Here is a 23,200-nt window from a genome sequence, read left to right as displayed (position 1 = left end):
TATTTAGCATCAGTCTCCTGAGACATCATCTTCACTAATTTTTAGCATACATTTTACTATGTAATGAGCAGCCTTCTTTTCAGATATCCCTATTAGACAGGCAGTATTTCTGCCCTTCCCCCAGTGCTCCTGCATTGCAATCATTGTACTTGCACTTATTATGTTACAAATGACCGAGGTAAGGCTGACATTCTCAGTGCATGCAAAAAGACCTAGTCTGCCAAGCTTTTTTTTTTTCCTAATGAAGCAGCTTTGTGAAATCTCCCCATGTGTTAATACTAATGAAGATCCTCCAGCACAATTAAAATCACAGCCAGTGGCTGAAGAGGAAACATAAAACAATAGCATCTTTTAAGATACATTTATCCACATATGCATGTACAAAATATACATATATGGTGAAATTATTTTTCTATAGGTTGCCTTCACTTACTCTTCATCCTGAAAATTAATTTATGCAGTTTTTAGTTATATGAACTTTTGGGACTTTTAATGTGTTCCAGGGGAAAAACACTACCTCAATGAAAAAAAAAATTAAATATTTATCTTCTTTGGTAATAAAGTGTTACTAAGGATAAGGTCTTCAAAAAAATTTTTTTTAAGGAAACTATAGGGTGGTGTGCTGTAGGAGGGGATAGGGTGTACTTCACCTTTAGTTTAACTTTATTGGTTTCAGGATGTTGAAATTGGTGGAGGAAAATGGAAGGGTAAAAAATAGGAAGTTAGAAATTGTGGGGCAGACAAATAGCATACCTCGTGTGTAATTTAAAGATGGAGCAATAAGTTACCTAGTCTTAACTGGATATTTTAAGTGTTTTAATTCCTACAATTAGCTATCCTCTCCCCACCTTTTTTGCCTTCTCAGAAGTGTGTGTGTGGGGGGGACTATTGAGGTTACCTTTTGCAGTTTTAACGTATAACTTTAAAACGACTTATTACTTTAACGTTTTATTTAAATTTTAACTCAGTGCATAAACATTACAGCAGCTTAACCTTCCCGGGTTAGGGCAGTAGCATTTTATCCTGGGACCATTTTGTGTCTTGCTTTTTATTTTGAGTTCCAAATATATTACATTTAGTTGACTTTTAGATTTTAACCAAATTCTGAGTTTACAGACAAAGTTTAGGTGAACATGATTAATCTACGCTCCCTATTCGCCCGTGTACTTTTTTTAAAAAAATTACGTTTTCAGTCCTATTCTCTGTCTTCTCTACTTTTAAAAGTAAAACAAAACATTAGAGTTCCTTAACTTTTTCCTGGAACAAGAATCGGTGCAAACTCAAAGCTACAGGATTCTTTGGAGGAAGAAGCCACCCCCTCCCTCCCTTGGCTACTTTAGGAGCTGATGGGTCATTTATTATTGGAACTGAAATGGTATAAACAATTCTCTCTCTTTTTTCCCTTGTTAACAGCAACTTTCATTGTTAGAGAGAGGAGAGAGAGAGAAGCCTTGTTGGTTGACGTCACTTGGTTCATGAAGCCTTCGCCTAGAAGTGAAGCTGCTGAACAAACCTTGAGAAGAATCATCTCCTGCTTCAATCTGCTGCTGGATAGGAACTAATCAGAGAGAGAGAGGCGGAAGACGGAGAAGGAGGGCGTCCAGGGCTTTGCCGATCACAAATCTCACCTCCACTCCAACTCTCCTTATACTTTCTTGCAAAAAATAATAATAGAAATAAGGAGGTGGTGGGGTTTCCAAAACAAAAATCCTAACCTTAAACCATCTGGGGAAGGCAAAAATCCCATCCACCGCCAACTCTCAGTTCGAAAGTAAAGGTGAGTTTAAAATCCTCGGGTGTGAGGGGTGCGGGTGAAGATGAAAATTCCAAATATTGTAAAGCCGTTTGAAACCGAAAAAGAGAAGAAACTGCGCTCCTGCGAGTGGGTTAGACTCCGGAGTTGCTTATCTGGAGGCGCTTGCCCTGCCCGCCCTGCACGCCCGGCCGCGGCTGTTTACCCTCGCCGGTCGGTGTGTCTCTTTGTTGTGCTGGCTGGAAGGCTGGGGTGGTGCTCGGGGTCCCGATTGCAGTTTGGGGGAGGAGGACGCGGAGATGCGCGGTCCTGGGTGGGAGGTGGGGAGTGCGGTCTCAGGAGAACGTAAACTTTATTCGTAGCCGCCAGTGCGGGACTTCGGTCTAGCAGGGCCGCGGGCCGTGCCTCCCCCGGCGTGGGCAGACGCTGCCGCCGCGAGTCCGCCTCCTTTGTGCCGGCCTCCCTGCTCGGCCGCCGGCGCTTCGCATGTCCTTTTTCCTCCCTGCGGCTTCCAGCGCTCAGGTCGCCGCCAACAGTTTGGCTTCTCAAAAAATCACCTCTGGCACGGTTGCGATCGCCGTTCCTACCCGGGAATAACCGCTGCTCCCCCCATCCCCGCCGGGGTAGTTTCAAGATTACCCCCCCGCCCCCCCCCCCCCTCCGCCTACTGCTGCCCTTTTCTGCCTCCGCCCCCTCTTCCCTGTAGGACTGATAAGCTGCGCCTGCCACCCCCCACCCCCAATTCGGGTCTCTTTTGCTCTCTCTCCCCGAGTAGCTGGGGCTTGGGAGTTTACAGAAAGTGAGCTGGGTGGGGTGGGGTGGGAGTAGGGGCAGGTGGAACTGGGAAAAGATCTGGATACCTGGAAAGTCTGTTTCAGTACGTAGAGATTAGAGGAGCATAGCTTTTCCTACAGTCATGTCTGTCTCCTAGCAGTTTTTCCCCGGGAGCTGCCTCCTGTTCTCAACTCTTCGCTCTTTTAATCTTTTTGCTCCCCTTCCCCTCCTCCCTTCCCATTCGCGGCTCCTATCCTCTTAAAGTAATTCCACGAACCCCAGAAATGGGACTTGGGAAGGGAAGGAAATGTTTGGAGAGTCAGAACTGGCCCTACTGTTTGGGAGATTTTCCCTTCTTTTCTCTCCTTCTGTATTTATCTTTTGTGTGTTGCTTCCTTATAAAGAGAGAAGCAGCTGCAGTCCTTGGCCGAGTTGCTGAAATTTATCCCTTTGTGTATATTACAATATCCTCCATTTTTTTTTCCCTCTGCCCTCTAAACAACAAGCGTTTCGCCATCTTGGGCAGTTTTTATTCCCAAGTCTCTCTCTCTTTTTTTTAATTTTTATTTTTCAAAGACTGGGAAGAAACCTCAGAAAGTCAAAAAGTGTGTCTGGTTAAGATTCAAAGTTTAGGGAATGTTCAGGGGGCCCAGTGACGTCATGTAAACTTTATGAAGAAATTTTACCAGGAGTAAAATTTTCGCTTAATTTTTTCCGTGTTTTAAGCGACCATGTGAAGGACCATGTAACTTACAGGTTAACGATAGGCTGTTCTGCTTATTTTTGTGTTCTGCTCTCAAAATGAGCCCTCGGTGTCTGCACATTTTATGTTTTGGTAACAGGTGGAAAACTATGTGCGAAAAAATGGTGGAAACAGTGGTCTTTAGTATTTACCAGGCTTTTGTGTATATGTTTTTTATACTTACTTTAAAGGATTTGAATGTTTGCATGTTTCCTTTTTTATTTACTCCACTCCTGTGGATTTTTCTTTAATCAGCTTGGTTAATATTTATGTATACTTATTTTAGAGGACCTAGATTCTTTCTTGTAATTAACTGTTCTGTTTTTTTACTTATTTCTTTGCATTTTGAAGATACAGTTTTCAAAAAAAGCTGGAGATACTGGATACTTTAAAAATATAGTAGCAGATATTAAGTAAAATGATTGGTAAAAATATAGTTAGTGTTTAAAAGGCAACATTGATTTAAAAATATATTTTATAATCTCAAGCTATATGCTCTTTTGTCAGCCATTATGAAAAGATAAACAGTAAAAACTTATGGTGTTTTAATTTGCTTGTCTAAAATAGTTTTTCCCCTCACTAAAGTTCGGTTGGTCACATGATCAAACTTAATGATATACTGACTGGTATATAAATAAGAGGCAATGCAAATTGAATGGGAAAGTGGAATTCTATCTCCTGTAGTCATTTTCAGTCAGCATATTTACTTCTCTTCTAACAAGGACATGAAACTGTCTGTATTTAATTTGCATTCTCTTTGTCTTCTGGGTTGGGGAAAAACATTGACTACCATTAACTCAAAAAAAAGCTAATAGAAACAATTCCAAGTACATTGAAAGATTTGTCTAACACATAAAAACTTAGGTTGTATATGGTATGTTTCTATCACTGTAGCAGTCTTATTTGGTGTTATCTGCTATGCTATTTATTTAGAGATTTGCTTTATGTAAAACGCAATACAGAAAGCTTGACTGAATTGAATGTCTGACATTTATGTGAATCGTAGGTAGGTGAAAAATGTTTAAATAGTTAAAAGCACATAGAACAGATGGTTCTAAATTATACATGCAACAAAGGACTAGAAGATTTGGCAGATTATAAATGGCAAGCACAGAGGATAAGCAGTTTAAGAAAATGGGAGTTAAGTACGTTTGATGTCTCACACCTATTGTAAACACTGTACATATTGTCACTGTGCTGCATAATCAATAACTTCCATACATTGAGGCTCTTGTAAGTTTCAGATAGAAAAAAGCAGATTTTATAAATATTTGAAATGAATGGCTGAATGTAAAAGTATTTAAAGCCTGTGATGATGAGTTTTTCCCTTTCTTTTTTTTAAAGAAAATAAAATTATATGCTTTAAAATAGGAAATTATTTGTAAGAACTTAATGTTGTATTCATATAATGGTTTGGACAGAAATAGGAGTAGATACATATTTTGAAATACAGGGGATAGTATATTTGCTGTTATATGTTATACTAGGGCTGAACTGTAGCAGCATTTACTGTTTCAAACACTCTTGAACAATATTTTTAGACTCTTCAGTCTTGAAAATGCATTTATTAGAATACTGTTAGCATAAGTTACTAAACACATTAAATGAAAGAAGGGCATATGTTAGTAATACTTTCTGAGTTTTGTATATAAAATAATAATAAGATTTTACTTGGTAACTATAGTTTACTCTCAGTTTTAAAAATGGAACAATTTATATGTAGTTTTGTCTTCCTAGAAGAATCTGAGTAATATTTTACATTTTCAAAAGATTTAAAATAACTTATTCAACTTGGCAGAAATTTGTTTTTATTTTTGTAAGCCATTTATTTAAAATGCATATGAGACTGTAATGGAAACCTTGGAATTTTAATTCTGTTGCCCTTTTTCCCATTTCTTTGTTTGCATGTTTATTATAGAACTACAGTGTAAAGGAGCAGATGTTTTGCCAAACATCCTGATGTGTTGCTTTTTCTTATGGGAGTGCATAACTGTTCCTTCTGATGCATCAACTTGACAGCTGGTTGATTTCATGGAACTGCTAAGAAGCCATTAGTGGTGTCATTGAATTGAAACAGAACAGTCACTCCCAGCTTGAACTGCAATTGTTAATGTCTTTGTTGCTACTTTTGTGTTACTATACAAGATGTAGGATATTACAGTTGCACAAAAGTTTAGTTTTTTGTCTTATCCCTTGAATTAGTCAAAGTATGTGATAAAACTTGATTACTTTTAAGTGTAAAGATTTATCAAAGAAAGATTTTGAGCTGTAGTTTGTGAGTTTTTGAACTAGTCCTGGTTAGAACTATCAAAGGAAGATAGGATTTAGCACAAAGTGATGTGGCGATTTTGATCTCCGTAGGAAATAATTTTATCAAGGTTTAATGATTTTGAATTAACTTGATATTCTGTGGGATTAATTACCTTGTGAAGTTAAGAAATTTTTGATTCCATTTAATTAAATATCTTATATCATGAGACTTTAAAAATATTGTGCTTTTAAATTGTTGACTTGTTTGATTAAACATTTCTTTAAACTTTTGTTACAGAAGATAATCAGAAGAGAGAATAGTTATTGACAAAAAGGGCAATGTAGGGTTTAATTTTCTTTATGAGGAGGTAAAATAACATTCAGTAATGGACTAACAATCATTTAAGATTTTAAATAATTTGAAATTATATTTTTATTTTACTAGTTACTTTTATTGGTAGTTGCAACTATCATACTGTGGTACTAAAATGGTGTCAGATCATCCCATTGGTGCCAAGGCGTTTTCGGCTTTTTCTAATTACTTGCGTTTTTTTTTCTTCAGAGGGAGAGGAGATAGGCGAGGGGGAGAATAAGAGTGATAATCTCAACAGAAGAAAAAACATTTAAAACAATTTGTGTAAACTTAAGGATGATGAGTTTAAGGATAAAATGTAACATCACTATGTTAAAAGATATTTTCTAGTTCCAATATTCATTGATTTTTAATTTTAAAATCTTTAGACTAACAGTTTTTCAGAGTATGACATTTTTAACATACTTAAAATAGTTTACCTTTAAAAGAAATTCTTAAAATGTGAAATTGATGATTAGAATAGATAATTTGCTGAATTAAATCCCTTCTTAGACAATATAAACAAATTTAAACACTTAAAATACACCACTGAGTGATTCCTGAATTATGATTTCCTGAAATCATAAGTTTATGAAAATGCTTTTCTTTTAAATAGATCATACATTACTGAGACTAAAGGTTAAATTTATACTAAGGTAATAATACTTTTATATAATCTTTTGATATAATCACCATGCAGTTTCTTAAAATTATTCCATTACCTTAGCCTATGATTCAAATTTTAAGAAATATATTTACTCATAAAATATTTGTGTCATGTCAGATACTCATATAAACTAAATGGTAAATTGAGCTGTATATTAAATGTAAACTTTTTTAAAGCAATATCAATGCTTAGCTCATTTTTAGAAATGATACAATTTTAATTGTAGTGCAAATAAGCATCTCAAATTTAAGTAGGAATTTTTCCACATTGGATTTCTTAAAGGAAAGCAGTTCTAAACAGAAGAGTCATAAAAAGTTTTTTGTAAGTTTATTTTTTGACTCTATAATGAGCAATAAATATATTTGATTAATTTACAATTACATATGGAGCTTAAATGAAAGTGAATTTACATGACTTTTAAATGTTTTAAATGATATGATTTGTGGCATTATAATGTAGTCTGAGATGTAAAATATTTAAGAGATCTGATATTTTTAAGTTAAACACTGAACTTTTTAAAATGAATGGCTCTTAAGAACATGAGATGAAACTACTGTTTTTATCTTACATATTTAAAAATTTACTCTGTAAGATAGTGTTTTTAATTTTTTAAAAAATAATGCTTTAAAAAGTTATATTTATCACTTATGACATTTGGCTTGTAGTTTGGTTTTTTAATGCCTTTCAGATGAAAATTAAATGTTAGAGGTAATAGTAATGGAGCTAATGCATAGATCAGAACCTTTGCTGACTTTCTGTGTATACATGTGTGCTTGTGTATGTAAGAAAAAAGAAGCATTTTGTTTATAGATGATTATTGTACTTTAGTGATGTGTAGACATAATTGTGTGTTTTTCCTGTTTTCTCCTCTTAACACTTTTCCACAAGCATGCACTCATTAATCAAAGACGGTGCACTCCTGCTGAGGGCAGAGAGGTTCATCAAATTGGCAGTCAGTTTGGTGTAAAGAACGGTGTCCTGAAGCTCTTAACTCGCTGGGACATAAATAAATCTAAGGTCTTTGTATGCAAACCCTGGAGGTTAATACTGTATAATTCAATGTCCTGTCTTTGTTTTTATGATTGATGTTTTTAAATGTTTCAAGCTTGATGCAAGTCTTCTTGTAGGTCAGGTCTGACAATCTGATTGGCTGAAGTCAGAAAGCATTAGGTTGTCAGAAGGACTTTGAGTATGCTGCAGAGATTTTGATTTTTTTCCTACTAGATCATTGTCATATTGCCTGAGCTGTTATAGGAATGTACCAATGATTGACATCCCCTGCTGTGATAATGGACCCAGTGCATGAAATGCCAATAGTTTGGTCCTATTTGTTCGGAAGCTTACTGCTATTTGTATCCTTAACAGAGCTAACATGTAGAACAAGCAAAACTACTGGGATTTCTCTGTAGAAATAGTGCTGGGATTTGGCTTTAACATGAATTGGTTGCATATTCATAATTTAAGAACAGCTGGTTACAGCAAGCACATAGTCATTTGCAAGCTATTATAAACCATTCCACTCACACATGGAGCCTGTGCTTAGTGGATATTTTTTTTTTATTGATCTACCTGCATTTAAAATCTGGTCACTGCTGCTACAGCAGCTCTTCATTTTAGCTGTGTTTGCAACATAGAACAGCTTCAATTTTAAATATTTCATTTAAGCTAAATGCTGAATAAAATAAAGAAGCTTTGAAGGAACTAAATGTAAAAGGTCAATAATGTACATTACCTATCATATGTCTTATTTTGGCGCCAAACAAAGATTATACAGACATTGTATGTTTGGAAAGTATGTTTTATGATTTTGTCCATAGATGAATAATCAAATTATCTTTGATATGAAAATATCATTAATTATATTTTACTAGTTAGGTATAGTTTTAAGAAACAATGCAAACAATAAGTTGTGATTAATTAACCTGTAAAACAGTTTCATCTTACATGTAGAAAAATGATAGTACTTTTAGTTTTGAGTAATATGAGGCAAGATAGAAAAGAAAATCAACAAGACATTGTAATTGGATTAGAATAATGCTAACTCTGAAAAAACTGAGGAGTCTCTTCTGCCTTTAGGTCACTTCTGGAATATAAAGCACAGCTGTGCTATTACAGTATTGAAATGACATGTGTAAGCTAGTCCAGCTTTAATAGTTTCCTACATGTACTGCCTAGTAGTGACTGAAAAGAGAGAAGAAAACCACTGTATCTCAAGCTTTCACAGAGAACTGTAGGAGGAGAAAATGTTAAATGTGATTTCAGATATCCTGGTAGGAATCACAGGGAGCTTTGCTTTGATTTGTGTATGTTCAAATAAGTGGACACCTGAGTGATTTGCAATGGTGGTGATTATATTGAGCTTCCCACACACATAGTGTTAGATTCGCATGTGCTTGCATGTGTTTGTCCCCACACGAGATGATAAAGTAGCTTTCAGCACTTCAAGGTTGAGTACCAATCCTAAGAGTGCATTTTACTCTTTCTTGCCTTCACAAATGGCTGGATATGTTGGTAATATAACAGAATATATGGCTAGATTTAATCTAGCTGATAGTAGGCTGCACTTTTTTCTAAATAATAAATTGAAAGGTTATTAAAGGACGATGTGTTAAGTTTCAGCTTTGCATTTTGTAGGATAATGACTTTATATAGTTAATTTGCCATTATTTGAGTTTACATTGATCATTTTGTGAGTTATTCTATGCCTTTTTTTTCCTCTCTGCCTTTTGACTATTGACCTTTCAGTTATTTCCCTGCTCTTTCACAGCTTAACAAAGAGTAAGCTGAGTTAGTGTAAAAGGAAGTAAATTTCAAATGAGTTTAGTTTCCCTTCTTCACTTCTTGGTAGATCAGATAGAGCGAAGTCCTCAGATTTTCACCAAAATGAAGGTTTAGGATTTTTGTCTCCCTTTTCTGATTCTCATTATATAACAGGTAATTATATTTAGATAAAAAGAAAGGTGAGGTAATGGATCCATTTTTAAAAATATTAGAAGCTCAACAAAACAGTAGAAAATTTAGACATTACTTGAAAACTGAGTTGACTCAGTACCTGCAACTACAGGAGAATCACAGGTATTTGATGTACTTTTATTCCTCTACTACTACTAATTTGGGAAAAGGAGGGCAGCTGCCTTCATTCATCATACTGTATGCTGCCTTCAAGCATACTTTGGTGAGCCATAGAATAGTTTGTGAAAGCTCATAGTACTCTTGCCTGGAAAATCCCATGGTTGGAGGAGCCTGGTAGGCTGCAGTCCATGGGGTCGCTACGAGTCGGACACGACTGAGTGACTTCACTTTCACTTTTCACTTTCATGCATTGGAGAAGGAAATGGCAACCCACTCCAGTGTTCTTGCCTGGAGAATCCCAGGGACAGGGGAGCCTGGTGGGCAGCCGTCTATGGGGTCGCACAGAGTTGGACATGACTGAAGCGACTTAGCAGCAGCAGCAGCAGCAGCAGAGTAGAGATAACTTTTGTCTGGAATCATTACAAAAGGTTATTTGGTTTAGACAGCTTTGAATTAGACCAAGAAGATGAATAAACTGAATATTCAAGCCTCTGGAAGAAGTATCTAACTAAAACAGGACAGCGTGAGCCCCCTGTGGAACAAATTAATTCAAACTAGGTCTATTGGGCATGTGGAGTAGCTGTGTAACACTGTTGGGTAACCTTTGAAGGAAAAGAGAATGTTATGGGGTCCTGCTTTTCCATTGCTTTCAAAATTGACCATTTGGCTTTCTCTGGAGAAGGTGGGTTAATCAGTTTCAAATCATCCATTTCAATGATAGGGTTGTTGTTTGTGGAAGCAAGGTTAAAATTGTCAAAACTGCCCTTCCTGGTCAGAGTTACTTAAATATTGTGTTTAATGTAAGATTAACCAGAACCGCTTTCTTCTCCCTCATTCTTTTCTTATGCTCTTATAAATGTTTTTCTTGAAACCTAGTGCATTGAACATTGCTAAGAACATTGAGCAAAGGGAGGACATCACTGCTGTTTCCTTTTTTTAGATTTGGTAGTGAGGAACTGGCTTTCCAAGAGGGTTTGATGTCTCTGACTCAGAAAACACTTTCACTTCTTTTAGTTCCTTTGGATAAATGAAGACAGCCAAACAGACTGGCTGCACTGTCAATAATGGGAATATCCGTAAGGACAAAAGGTAACAAAACAAAAGCCCTTACTTTAAATTACATCAGTACTGAATTTCACTTACAATAAAAATTCCGCAAAGAGTAGAGACTATGAAAAAGAAAAATTAAAAAATTCATACTCAAATGTGAAAGAAAGTCTTCATTTTCTGGATTAGACTTTTCCTAACTTCATTGTTGTTGCCCTAAGATAATTACATTCATTTCATTTCCTTTATTTGCAGTACTGTGATGAACATTTTCTTGAAGGGACGTGTTAGAAGAAAACTTAAAAATTTCTGTGTAGTCATTTCTTATCTTGATGATGGTGAGTTTTGAGTAAATTAAATGTGGAAATAAAAGGCTATCTAGTATCTGAGTTTGTTACCTTTTCTGGTTTCCATGATGATGTGATTGTTGAAACATAACTTCTGGACTTCCTTGGGAAAAGGGTCATTATTAACAAAAAACCATTACAGTGATATAGGAAGGAGCAAAGCCTATCTTGAGCATCTGAAAAAATGAGGAAGCAGCCTGTAAATCATAGGATAATATATTTCTCCTTTTATGGGTTGTTAGTGTAGCATACTGCAAGACAAAGTAACAGAGACTGTGGATCAAATCTGTTTTAAAAGAAGAATGCTGTAGGGGATTTCCCTGGTAGTCTAATGACTAAGACTCCCCGCTTCTGCTGCTAGGGTTGCAGGTTTGATCCCTGGTCAGGAAACTAAGATCCTTCATGTAGCACTATTCAGCCAAAAATAAACGGAGTACTACAGAGCTAAAGGAAATGTTGGGGATAGGCAATAATAACAAAAAGAGCAGAGTTTTAAAGAAGGCTTTTAAATGGGGATGCGGAGGAGTGTAGCATTATTATGTAATTGAGTCCTCTTGAAAAGTATCAAGAATTTCTTCATTCTGGGCTGAGTATCTTAACATTAAATTCTTGTATGTTATTATTGATATTTTTAGTAGCTTGTTGAGAAAATATCTATGATCATACCTTGGGGATTTGAAGTAGGAAGTTGAAGGGTTAGGGAAGGGCTGTGTAAACAGTAAGATATTTGGTCCAGGAAGAGAACATGTAATAACTTTGGCTAGTTAGGTAAAACCTTTTTCCACTTCCTTCTCCAGAATGAAATGTACTTGCCAAAATTCATAAAAGAGAAGAACTGGTTTAAAGAGTATGTAAATGCTTTTGTATGAAGTGTGAAATGAGACAGTAGGAACAAGTCATGCTGCGAGGAAGAAAGTAAGGATTAGGAATGTGACCTGAATTTCCCTGTTTTATTTTGAATAAAGTGTTCCATGACATAGTATTGAATTTCACCTTTTCATTTTAGTATGAAATATATTTTGTGAAATAGGTCATTTTGGGCAATTTATTGCAAATGTTTTATTCTTGGTAGGGAGCATTTGATATGTTGCAGCTGAAGTTCAGAGATACAACTAAATTAAGCATGTGTGCCTGAGTAAAAATAAATGTTTGTTTCTATATTTGTAATCTTAGCACCTAACAAGTGAGCTCTCTCTCTCTATATATATATATATATATATTTAGCTATAGCTACCTGTAGAAACAATCACTTATTAATTTCTCATGTTTAGTACTCTTATGATATGCTGACAGTTCTGTATTAGGCAGCAGTGATTAGTTAAATAAATTGGTCATTAAATTGAGAACAAGAATTGGGTCAGCTTCTATTTTTTAATAACTAGAAATAATTCAAGGTGACCAGAAATAAAAGGCATGGTCCATAATATGCTCAAGGAAAGAATGTACTTAGAAAAGATATACATAAAGTCTTTTGTGATTGTTATATCAGAAATTATTTTTATCAGGGAAACAGTTGGGGGTAGGAAAGGAAAAACAGTTTCAGTAGCCATCATTAACTCAGTGAACTTACGCTCCAAGGGGGATACATGTCAGGTGCTCTCTGTTCCTGAGTAACTTTACAGTGTGGCGTCTTAACACTCAGTGTGATTCTTAATATAAATATTTTTTTGTATATCATAGCTTCTGAATGTGGGCTAGCTATGGATATCTGGTGTTCAACTACACAAATGACATCAACTTTAATGTTGATGGTAAAACTGGCTGTGTTGGACTTAGGAGGGACAGTAATCTGTCTCCAGTGTTGTCCATGTCCATTTTACATATATATATACACACACATATATGTATTTAAAATTTTAGTGATACTGGAGTATAGTTGATTTATGATGGTATTTTTATTTTATTTGAATACATTGTACTGAATAGAACCTACCATACTCCCTAATCCACCAATAAGATGAGTTTCTGCTGTATAGGAAGGTTGCAGGGTTTGAGATAGTTTATGTGCTTAAGTATTCCTGTCACCAAGATGTTTAAAAAAAATTGCTTTGGAATTGTCGGGGGAGTGTGTAATTTCCTCTGTTCTGTCTCGCCACAGTGAAGATTTGAAATGGCGGACCAGTGTTAACAGCTCGTTTGTAGCTCAGAGTTTTATTTGGCAAATAAAGGATAGTACACCCTCAAGACATGAGGGTGGGCCAACCGCAAAAGAGAGGCTTCAATCTGTCTTGGCTTCCTCCTTTTATTCATTTGTCTGTCTTCTCGCCACCTTGAGCCTGCCCTATGCAAATTGGGATGGCCAAGAAAGGGGTGTGTTTGTTTCACCTGAAGTTCTCACTCCTGTCTGTGGATTTTCTTTTGTTCCATTTTCGCAGGTTTTCCCCTTTATTTGTCTTCTCACCACCGCTGTTTTGGACCCCTTTTTCCTGTTCTAACTACCTAACAGAATTAAAACATAAAACAGTTCAAGGAGACAGTGAAACTTCAGTTGGACTTTGAAGGAAGTAGTAGCTATTTTAGCTTAGAACAGCAGCCTGACCAGATAAAGAGGATAGAGGGAAACACCTACCCAACTAAAATTTGTTTGAAAATAATGGGAGATTAAGTAAGAAAAAAGGTTTGGGCTAGCTAAACGATTTTCAAGCAGAGGCGTGACATTAAAAACTTGTTTTGGAAAGATTTGGAAGAAGTCTGTTAAATTCATGGAAAGAAGAGGCTATTAGAAAGAATGGTAATTTATTACAGAAATTCCAGTGTTAGGTGGTAATGACTAGACTGATAGCAATGTGAATGGGCAGAAGGATTGATATGGGGCTTCCCCAGTGGCTCAGACAGTAAAGAATCTGCCTGCAATGCAGTAGACCAGGGTTCGATCCCTGGGTCAGGAAGATCCCTGGAGAAGGGAATGGCAACCCACTACAGTATTCTTGCCTGGAGAATCCCATGGACAGAGAAGCCTGGCAGGCTACAGTCCATGGGGCTGCAAAGAGTCAGACACAACTGAGTGACGAACACTTTCACATAATTTAAAGAAATGGTGTTGAGCTAGTTGGGGGAGGTAGGAGATGGTATTACCTTACATTTGAATTTATTTTGTATGACCATAATAATTTGATGTAGTTGAACACTTACTTCCTCCTTTTCAGATGATGAAGTGGAAACTAGAGAAATTGGCTGTCGCTTAACACTTGGAATGGCTAGATATTCTTTCTAATACATCATACAATCTCATGATGAGTTTAGCTTAAGATAAACTCTCATCTGTTTTTTAAAACCCCTCTACTTCCCTCCTGATATATCACATTATGTATAGATGCACAAAAGAGTGGGACAAGACTTAGCAACTAAACAACAACTTCCCTCCTGATATATCACGTTATGTATAAATGAACAATCAAGTTCACTTAGCCTAATGTTTTCCATTTGCATTTATTTTTATAGCCTCGTATGTGTTTATACCACTGCCAAACATCACTATCTGAAAACAACTGGGAGATAGGAGGTAGCATGTTCTAGACATATTAGAGACATACAATATGTTATGGATCCCTGATTGTAGACTTTGATGACTCCATGGTTTTGCATATGATATTCCCTGTATCTAATTATTATTTTCTCTCTTTTTGCTTGATAGAATCTGCTTATTTTCTTATATCCTTCAGAAGAGTTACTTTTCTGAAATCTTCCCAACCTTCTACCTTCCCACAAGATTATCTGATTCTTCTCTTGTGCCCCAGTTGAGTGCAAATGGTGGAATACATGGCTGTGCAAATAGATTCCTCCCTTCCTGCCTTTTCAAATAATGGTTCAGTGAGCATTTTTTATTCATAGTGCTTTTATTTGTTGTTGTTTGACATTGTTTCATAGTCTGAGTTCCCAGAAATGCAATTGTTGGATCAAGCGCTAGGAATATTTAAAGCGTCTTAATATATATGGTATAAATTTGGCTTTTGCAAGATTGTATGAATTTATATTTCAGTAGCAATATATAACTTTTCATATTTACTTCACTTTCATTAGATTTGGTATATTAATTATTTTTAGCTTTTGCAAAAAACTGTATCTTATTTTATATTTTACTTTTTTGGCCAAGCTGCATGGTTTGCAAGATCTCAGTTTCCCAACCAGGGACTGAACCTGAGCCCTCAGCAGTGAAAGCAGAGTCCTAACCAGTGGACTACCAGGGAATTCTCAAAATTGTACTTTCTTTAATCAGCATTTCTGTGACTAATAAGAGTGACCATTTTTCAGTGTCTTAACCTGTTGTGTTTCTCTTTTGTAATTTGTCTTTAACATTTACCTGTTATTGCACTGATTTCTCAGTGTGTTTATTATAAAGTATTTATAAGTTCTCCAAAGTGTTAATGATACTATGTTTTTATTATATTCAGTGTGCTTAATTTGGCTTTATAATATTGTTTTAATTTATAGAAATGTGAAATATTAAATTGTCAATTTCTTAATTTTTGAAAACATTTTATTTCCATTTTAAGCTGAAATTGTGCTTCTTGACATAGTTTTTATAGTCAGTTCTCTTATTTTTATCTTATTTATTTAATTATTTTAAAAAGTAAATTTTGGAGGACTAACATTTTATCCAGAGTCGGACACGACTGAGCAACTGAACCAACTGAACTGAATATTTTATCAATAAAAGTATCACTCTTTAAATTGAAGAGAAGCAGAGTTTTTTAAATTGAAGTATAGTTGATTTATAGTATTTTGTTAATTTCAGATATACAATAAAGTGATTTAGTACATATATTTGGATTATTTTTTGTTATAGGTTATTATAAGATGTTGAATATAGTTCCCTGTGATATATAGTAAATCTTTGGTGCTTACCTATTTTTTGTATAGTAGTTTGTATCTATTAGTTGCATACTTCTCATTTATCCCTCTCCCCCTCCCATTTGGTAACTATAGTTTGTTTTCTAAGTCTGTGAACCTGTTTCTATTTTACATATAGATTCATTTGTAGTATTTTTCATATTCCACATATAAGTGATATTATGTAATATTTGTCTTTGTCTAACTTCACTTAATATGATATTCTCTGAGTCCATCCATATTGCTGCAAATGGCAATATTTCATTCTTTTGTATGGTCGAGTAATATTCCATTGTATATTCGTACTACATCTGAAACCAGTCATCTGTTAATGAGTACTTGGGTTGCTTCCCTGTCTTGACTGTTGCAAATAGTGCTGTTGTGAACATTGGGGTGCATATATCTTTTTGAATTAAGAGTTTTCATTACAGGATATACCTGGAATGTATTTATCCCAGGAGTGGAGTTGCTGGATCATATGGTAACTCTATTTTTAGTTTTTTTCAAGGAGCCTCCAGACTGTTTTCCACAGTGACTGTACCAATTTTCATTCCCACCAACAGTTTAGGAACGCTCTCTTTTCTCTATACCATCTTCAACCTTTATCATATGCAGAGTTTTTGATAATGGCCATCTGACCAGTATGGGCTTCCCTGATGGCTCAGACGGTAAAGAGTCTGCCTGCAATGTGGGAGACCCAGGTTCGTCCCTGTGTCGGGAAAATCCCCTGGAGAAGGAAATGGCAACCCTGTCCAGTATTCTTGCCTGGAAAATCGGTCAGTGGGCTAGCAAAGAGTCAGATACCACTGAGTGACTAACACACACACGTACACACATTCTGACCTGTATGAAATGATAGGTCATTGTAGTTTTTTGATTCGAATTTCTTTAATAGTGACATTGAACATCTTTTCATATGCCTCTTGGCCGTTTGTATGTCTTCTAGAAAAATGTCTGTTTAGGTCTTCTGCCCATATTTTGATTAGGTTATTTGTTTTTGATGTTGAGTTATGTGAGCTGTTTGTGTATTTTGGAAATTAAGCTCTTGTTGGTCACATGGCTTGTGAATATTTTCTCCTAGTTGTCTCCTAGTTTGTCTTTCTATTTTGTTTAGAATTTCCTTTGTTGAGCAAAAACTGTTAAGTTTGGTTAGGTTCCATGTATTTATTTTTGCTTTTTATTACTTCAGAAGAAATGGCTACAATTTATATCAGAGGATGTTTTGTCTATATTCTGTGAATTTTATGGTGTCTTGTCTTATATTTACATCTTTAAAACATTTTGAGTTGATTTTTGTGTATGGTGTGAGGGTATGTTCCAGTTTCAATGATTTACACGTATTATAGTGGTCTAACTTTCCCAATACCACTTGCTGAAGAAACTGTTTTTTTCTTCCCTTGTATGTTCTTTCTTTCTTTGTCTTAGATTAATTGACTGTAAGTGTCTAGGTTTATTTCTGGATTCCCTATTCTGTTCATTGATGCATATGTCTGTTTTTGTGCTAATATCACTGTTTTGATTAGTGTAGCTTTGTAGTATTGTCTGAAGTTTAGAATGGTTGTTCTTTCAAGTTACTTCTTTTTCCTTAGGTTTAAAACATTTTTTTGTATTCAAGTGTAGTTTATTTACAATGTTAGTTTCAGATGTACAACATACTGATTCAATATTTGTATAAATGATATTCCATCTAAAGTTATTATAAAATAAAGGCCGTATTTTTCTGTGCTGTACAGTATATCCTTGATTTTATTTATTTTGTACATATAGTTTATATCTCTTAATCCATTTCCTTGTCTTGCCTCCTTTCCACCCACCCCCCCACCACTGGTACTAGTTTGTTCTATATTTTATTTTTGGCATATAATTATTCCCCATTCTTTTTTCCTAGTAAAACTGTCTTTTAGTGCCTGTATTAAGGCCCAGCTTCCCGTCAGTACTTATTATCCATCCTGCATTTCCTCAAAATGTCTTTTATAAGGAATACTAAACTAAATAAAGTCAGCTTTTTAATGCATTGTCAGTTTTTTTCCCCATTGTTCTGTTTCTACCTCTTGTGGAAGTACACTTTCTAAAAAATATTAATTAGTACTGAATATACAAAAATAAATTTTCATTGATCAGTTAAAGTTGTCATCCTGGTAAATGATTCTATTACTTATTAGATGCCTAAATTAAGATTACTTGAGAATATAACTTGATGTTTATTTATTTGGCTGTGTCAGCCCATAGTTGTAGCATACATGATCTTTGTTGGGTCATGTGGGGTCTTCGTTGCGGCACCCAGACTCTCTACTTGTCTGTCATGAGTGGGCTCCAGAGTGCACAGGTTCAGTATTTGCAGTACGTGGGTTTAGTTGCTCCGAGGCAGGGGGGATCTTAGTTCTCGAACCAGGGATAAACCCTTGCCACATGAATTGCAAGGCAGATTCTTAATCACTGGACCATTTACGAAGTCCCTAACTTGACCTTTAAAAAACAAATTTTCACATTATATTTGCACTGTTTGCTTGTTTATGGTAAAAGTCAGTTGTAAATGCTGCCTTGCAATTTGACTGTTATTCCTTCTTGCAGTTTATATTTATTTCCCTTTGATTTTCCTTTTTTCTTTATATTAATTGTGTTGTTTATTTTCTAACGTTTTAAGAAATTGAAGTATAATGGACATATTACACCATATTCATTTCAGAAGTACAACATGACTTTTCTTAAAATTAAAAATATATTTTTTACTAAAAAAATATTCTCAAAGTTTTGAAACAAACATCCCTAAGTTTTTATACATATTCTAATTTATTTCCTTAGGCTATGTTCCTGAAGGTTGAATTGCTTTGTTGAACCATATGAATATTTTACACATGTACAGGGGTATTCTGGTAAATATTAAAAACTGGTGTGTGTGTCTGATAGAGGGAGCTCTGATAGATGCTATGTGCTATTTTCTTTGATAAATGCTCTAAACATGGTCTCTTTCAATCCAGCTGCTTAATACCACTGAACATATTTGAGATGTGCAGTCATATAACCATTATATAGTATTTGCATGAAAGTAATACAATAAATTTAAGTAACCTCAACAGTGTAGGCCATAATAAAATGTAGTAAAATAATGGGAGTAATTAGGGAGTGATAAATATTAAGTGTTTATTACCTTATTTTTAATATTATTTACTGAATGGTAAGTTTATATAATTTAATTTTTAATAATGACTGTGTTTAATACCTCGGTTGCAAAATTCCTGAAAATTTAACAAATGTCTCATGTGAGCTACTATGAGTAAGCTCTAGCACACCACTACTAGGTAATCTTTTTTTTTTTTTTATCCTCCTCTTCCTTGTCTTTTCTCCTTACTTCTTCCTTTTGTTATGTTTATGTTGTTTTTAATATAGAAAGAAATACCAGTACTTTAAGATGAATATTTTATTCTTTTTGTTTATGATTTCAAGTTTTACCTTGCTTTTCACTTAAATTTTATTATAGATGAGCTCTTAAGTGAAATGATCAAAATTTTCCAAGCCAGGCTTTAGCAATACGTGAACCGTGAACTTCCAGTTATTCAAGCTGGTTTTAGAAAAGGCAGAGGAAACAGAGATCAAATTGCCAACATCTGCGGGATCATTGAAAAAGCAAGAGAGTTCAAGAAAAACATCTATTTCTGCTTTTTTGACTATGCCAAAGTCTTTGACTATGGATCACAATAAACTGTGGAAAATTCTTCAAGAGATGGGAATACCAGACCACCTGACCTGCCTCTTGAGAAACCTGTAGTCAGGTCAAGAAGCAGCAGTTAGAACTGAACATGGAACAACAGACTGGTTCCAAAGAGGAAAAGGAGTATGCCAAGGCTGTATATTGTCACCCTGCTTATTTAACTTATATGCAGAGTACATCATGAGAAATGCTGGGCTGGATGAAGCACAAGCTGGAATCAAGATTGCCAGGAGAAATATCAATAACCTCAGATATGCAGATGACAGTACCCTTATGGCAGAAAGTGAAGAAGAACTAAAGAGCCTCTTGATGAAAGTGAAAGATGAGAGTGAAAAAGTTGGCTTAAAGCTCAACATTCAGACACCTAAGATCATGGCATCCGGTCCCATCACTTCATGACAAATAGTTGGGGAAACAGTGTCAGACTTTATTTTTGGGGCCTCCAAAATCACTGCAGATGGTGATTGCAGCCACGAAATTAAAAGATGTTTACTCCTTGGAAAGAAAGTTATGACCGACCTAGATATCATATTCAAAAGCAGACACATTACTTTGCCAACAAAGGTCCATCTAGTCAAGGCTATGGTTTTTCCAGTGGTCATGTATGGATGTGAGAGTTGGACTGTGAAGAAAGCTGAGCGCCGAAGAATTGATGCTTTTGAAGTGTGGTGTTGGAGAAGACTCTTGAGAGTCCCTTGGACTGCAAGGAGATCCAACCAGTCCATCCTAAAGGAGATCAGTCCTGAGTGTTAATTGGAAGGACTGATGCTGAAGCTGAAACTCCAATACTTTGGCCAACTGATGTGAAGAGCTGACACACATGTTGGGAAAGATTGAAGGCAGGAGGAGAAGGGGACGACAGAGAATGAGATGGTTGGATGGCATCAGCGACTCAATGGACATGAGTTTCGGTAAACTCTGGGAGTTGGTGATGGACAGGGAGGCCTGGCGTGTTGCGGTTCATTGGGTCACAAAGTCAGACACGACTGAGCCAATGAACTGAACTGAACTGAAGTGAAAGAATTGAAGTGTGGATTCCCAGATTTATTTCTTCCCTGAAAGACCATTCAGTTTTGTCCCCAATTCTCTTATTGTTTCTAATAGTTTTTTAGTTGATTGTATCAGATTTTCTGCATATATAATTGTATTATTCAAATAAAGATGATTCTGCTGCCTCGATTCTAATATTTGTAACTTTATTTTTCTGTGTGAAGAATAAAGTAGGTGAGTACCTACAAAGCATTATTAACAAGCAAAAACAATACCCAGTTGTGGATTTGACTGGTTATAGAAGCAAGATCTGATGCTGTACGGAGCAATATTGCATAGGAACCTGGAATTTTAGGTCCATGAATCAAGGCAAATTGGAAGTGGTCAAACAGGAGATGGCAAGAGTGAATGTCAACATTCTAGGAATCAGCTAACTAAAATGGACTGGAATGGGTGAATTTAACTCAGATGACCATTATGTCTACTACTGTGGGCAGGAATCCCTTAGAAGAAATGGAGTAGACATCGTGGTCAACAAAAGAGCCTGAAATGCAGTACTTGGATGCAATCTCAAAAACGACAGAAAGATCTCTGTTCGTTTCCAAGGCAAACCATTCAATATCACAGTAATCCAAGTCTATGCCCCAACCAGTAACGCTGAAGAAGCTGAAGTTAAATGATTCTATGCTTATTTAACTTATATGCAGAGTACATTATAAGAAATGCTGGACTGGAAGAAACACAGCTGGAATCAAGATTGCTGGGAGAAATATCAATAACCTCAGATATGCAGATGATACCACCCTCATGGCAGAAAGTGAAGAGGAACTAAAAAGCCTTTGATGAAAGTGAAAGTGGTGAGTGAAAAAGTTGGCTTAAAGCTCAACATTCAGAAAATGAAGATCATGGCATCCGGTCCCATCACTTCATGGGAAATAGATGGGGAAACAGTAGAAACAGTGTCAGACTTTATTTTGGGGGGCTCCAAAATCACTGCAGATGGTGACTGAAGCCATGAAATTAAAAGACACCTACTCCTTGGAAGAAAACTTATGACCAACCTAGATAACATATTCAAAAGCAGAGACATTATTTTGCCGACTAAGATCCATCTAGTCAAGGCTATGGTTTTTCCAGTGGTCATGTATGGATGTGAGAGTTGGACTGTGAAGAAGGCTGAGCGCTGAAGAATTGATGCTTTTGAACTGTGGTGTTGGAGAAGACTCTTGAGAGTCCCTTGGACTGCAAGGAGATCCAACCAGTCCATTCTGAAGGAGATCAACCCTGGGATTTCTTTGGAAGGAATGATGCTAAAGCTGAAAGTCCAGTACTTTGGCCACCTCATGTGAAGAGTTGACTCATTGGAAAAGACTGTGATGCTGGGAGGGATTGGGGGCAGGAGGAGAAGGGGACGACAGAGGATGAGATGGCTGGATGGCATCACTGACTCGATGGATGTGAGTTTGAGTGAACTCCGGGAGTTGGTGATGGACAGGGAGGCCTGGCGTGCTGCAGTACATGGGGTCACAAAGAGTCGGACACAACAGAGCAACTGAACTGAACTGATGAAGACCTACAAGACCTTTTAGAACTAACACCCAAAAAAGATGTCCTTTTCATTATAGGAGACTGGAATGCAAAAGTAGAGAGTCAAGAAACACCTGGAGTAACAGGCAAATTTGGCCTTGGAGTACGGAATGAAGCAGAGTAAAGGCTAATATAGTTTTGCCAAGACAACACACTGGTCATAGCAAACACCCTCTTCCAATAAGACAAGAGAAACTCTACAGGTGGACATCACCAGGTGATCAACACAAAAATAAGATTAATTATATTATTTACGGCCAAAGATGGAGAAGCTCTATACAGTCAGCAAAAACAAGACCGAGAGCAGACTGTGGCTCAGATCATGAACTTCTTATTTCCAGATTCAGATTTAAATTGAAGACAGTAGGGAAAACCACTAGACCATTCAGGTATGACCTAAATCAGATCCCTTATGATTATACAGTGGAAGTGAGAAATAGATTTAAGTGCCTAGATCTGATAGACAGAGTGCCTGATGAACTATGGACGGAGGTTTGCGACATTGTACAGGAGGCAGGGATCAAGACCATCTCCATGGAAAAGAAATGCAAAACAGCAAAATGGCTGTCTGGGGAGGCCTTACAAATAGCTGTGAAAAGAGAGGCGAAAAGCCAAGGAGAATGCAGAGTTCCAAAGAATAGGAAGAAGAGAAAAGAAAGCCTTCTTCAGCGATCAATGCAAAGAAATAGAGGAAAACAACAGAATGGGAAAGACTAGAGATCTCTTCAAGAAAATTAGAGATACCAAGGGAACATTTCATGCAAAGATGGGCTCGATAAAGGACAGAAATGGTATGGACCTAACAGAAGCAGAAGATATTAAGAAGAGGTGACAAGAATACTCAGAAGAACTGAATATCAAAAAAGATATTCACGAACCAGATATTCACAATGGTGTGATCACTCACCCAGAGCCAGACATCCTGGAATGTGAAGTCAAGTGGGCCTTAGAAAGGATCACTACGAACAAAGCTAGTGGAGGTGATGGAATTCCAGTTGAGCTATTTCAAATCCTGAAAGATGATGCTGTGAAAGTGCTGCACTCAATATGCCAGCACATTTGGAAAACTCAGCAGTGGCC

The 23,200-nt window shown here is 36.2% G+C and overlaps 1 protein-coding gene across 18 annotated transcripts in view; it reads left to right on the top strand.

Annotated features, from left to right (window-relative positions):
* Positions 1-1,370: 1,370 nt before the first annotated feature.
* BAZ2B (bromodomain adjacent to zinc finger domain 2B) overlaps positions 1,371-23,200 on the top strand; it is a 323,345-nt gene continuing 301,515 nt past the window's right edge. For 9 of the 18 annotated variants that reach the window (XM_040229165.1, XM_040229170.1, XM_040229166.1 and 6 more), the window contains exon 1: positions 1,373-1,777. The gene's annotated coding sequence lies outside the window, so the exon portion shown is untranslated. Of the gene's footprint in view, positions 1,778-23,200 lie in introns of all 18 variants that reach the window. The other 9 variants (XM_040229153.1, XM_040229156.1, XM_040229158.1 and 6 more) reach the window with 3 other exon arrangements.

This window comes from Oryx dammah, unplaced genomic scaffold, assembly GCF_014754425.2.
Source record: "Oryx dammah isolate SB20612 unplaced genomic scaffold, SCBI_Odam_1.1 HiC_scaffold_27, whole genome shotgun sequence".
NCBI classification, from domain to species: domain Eukaryota; kingdom Metazoa; phylum Chordata; class Mammalia; order Artiodactyla; family Bovidae; genus Oryx; species Oryx dammah.
Note: the sequence above shows the minus strand (reverse complement) of the source record. Positions and strands in the feature narration are given on the sequence as shown.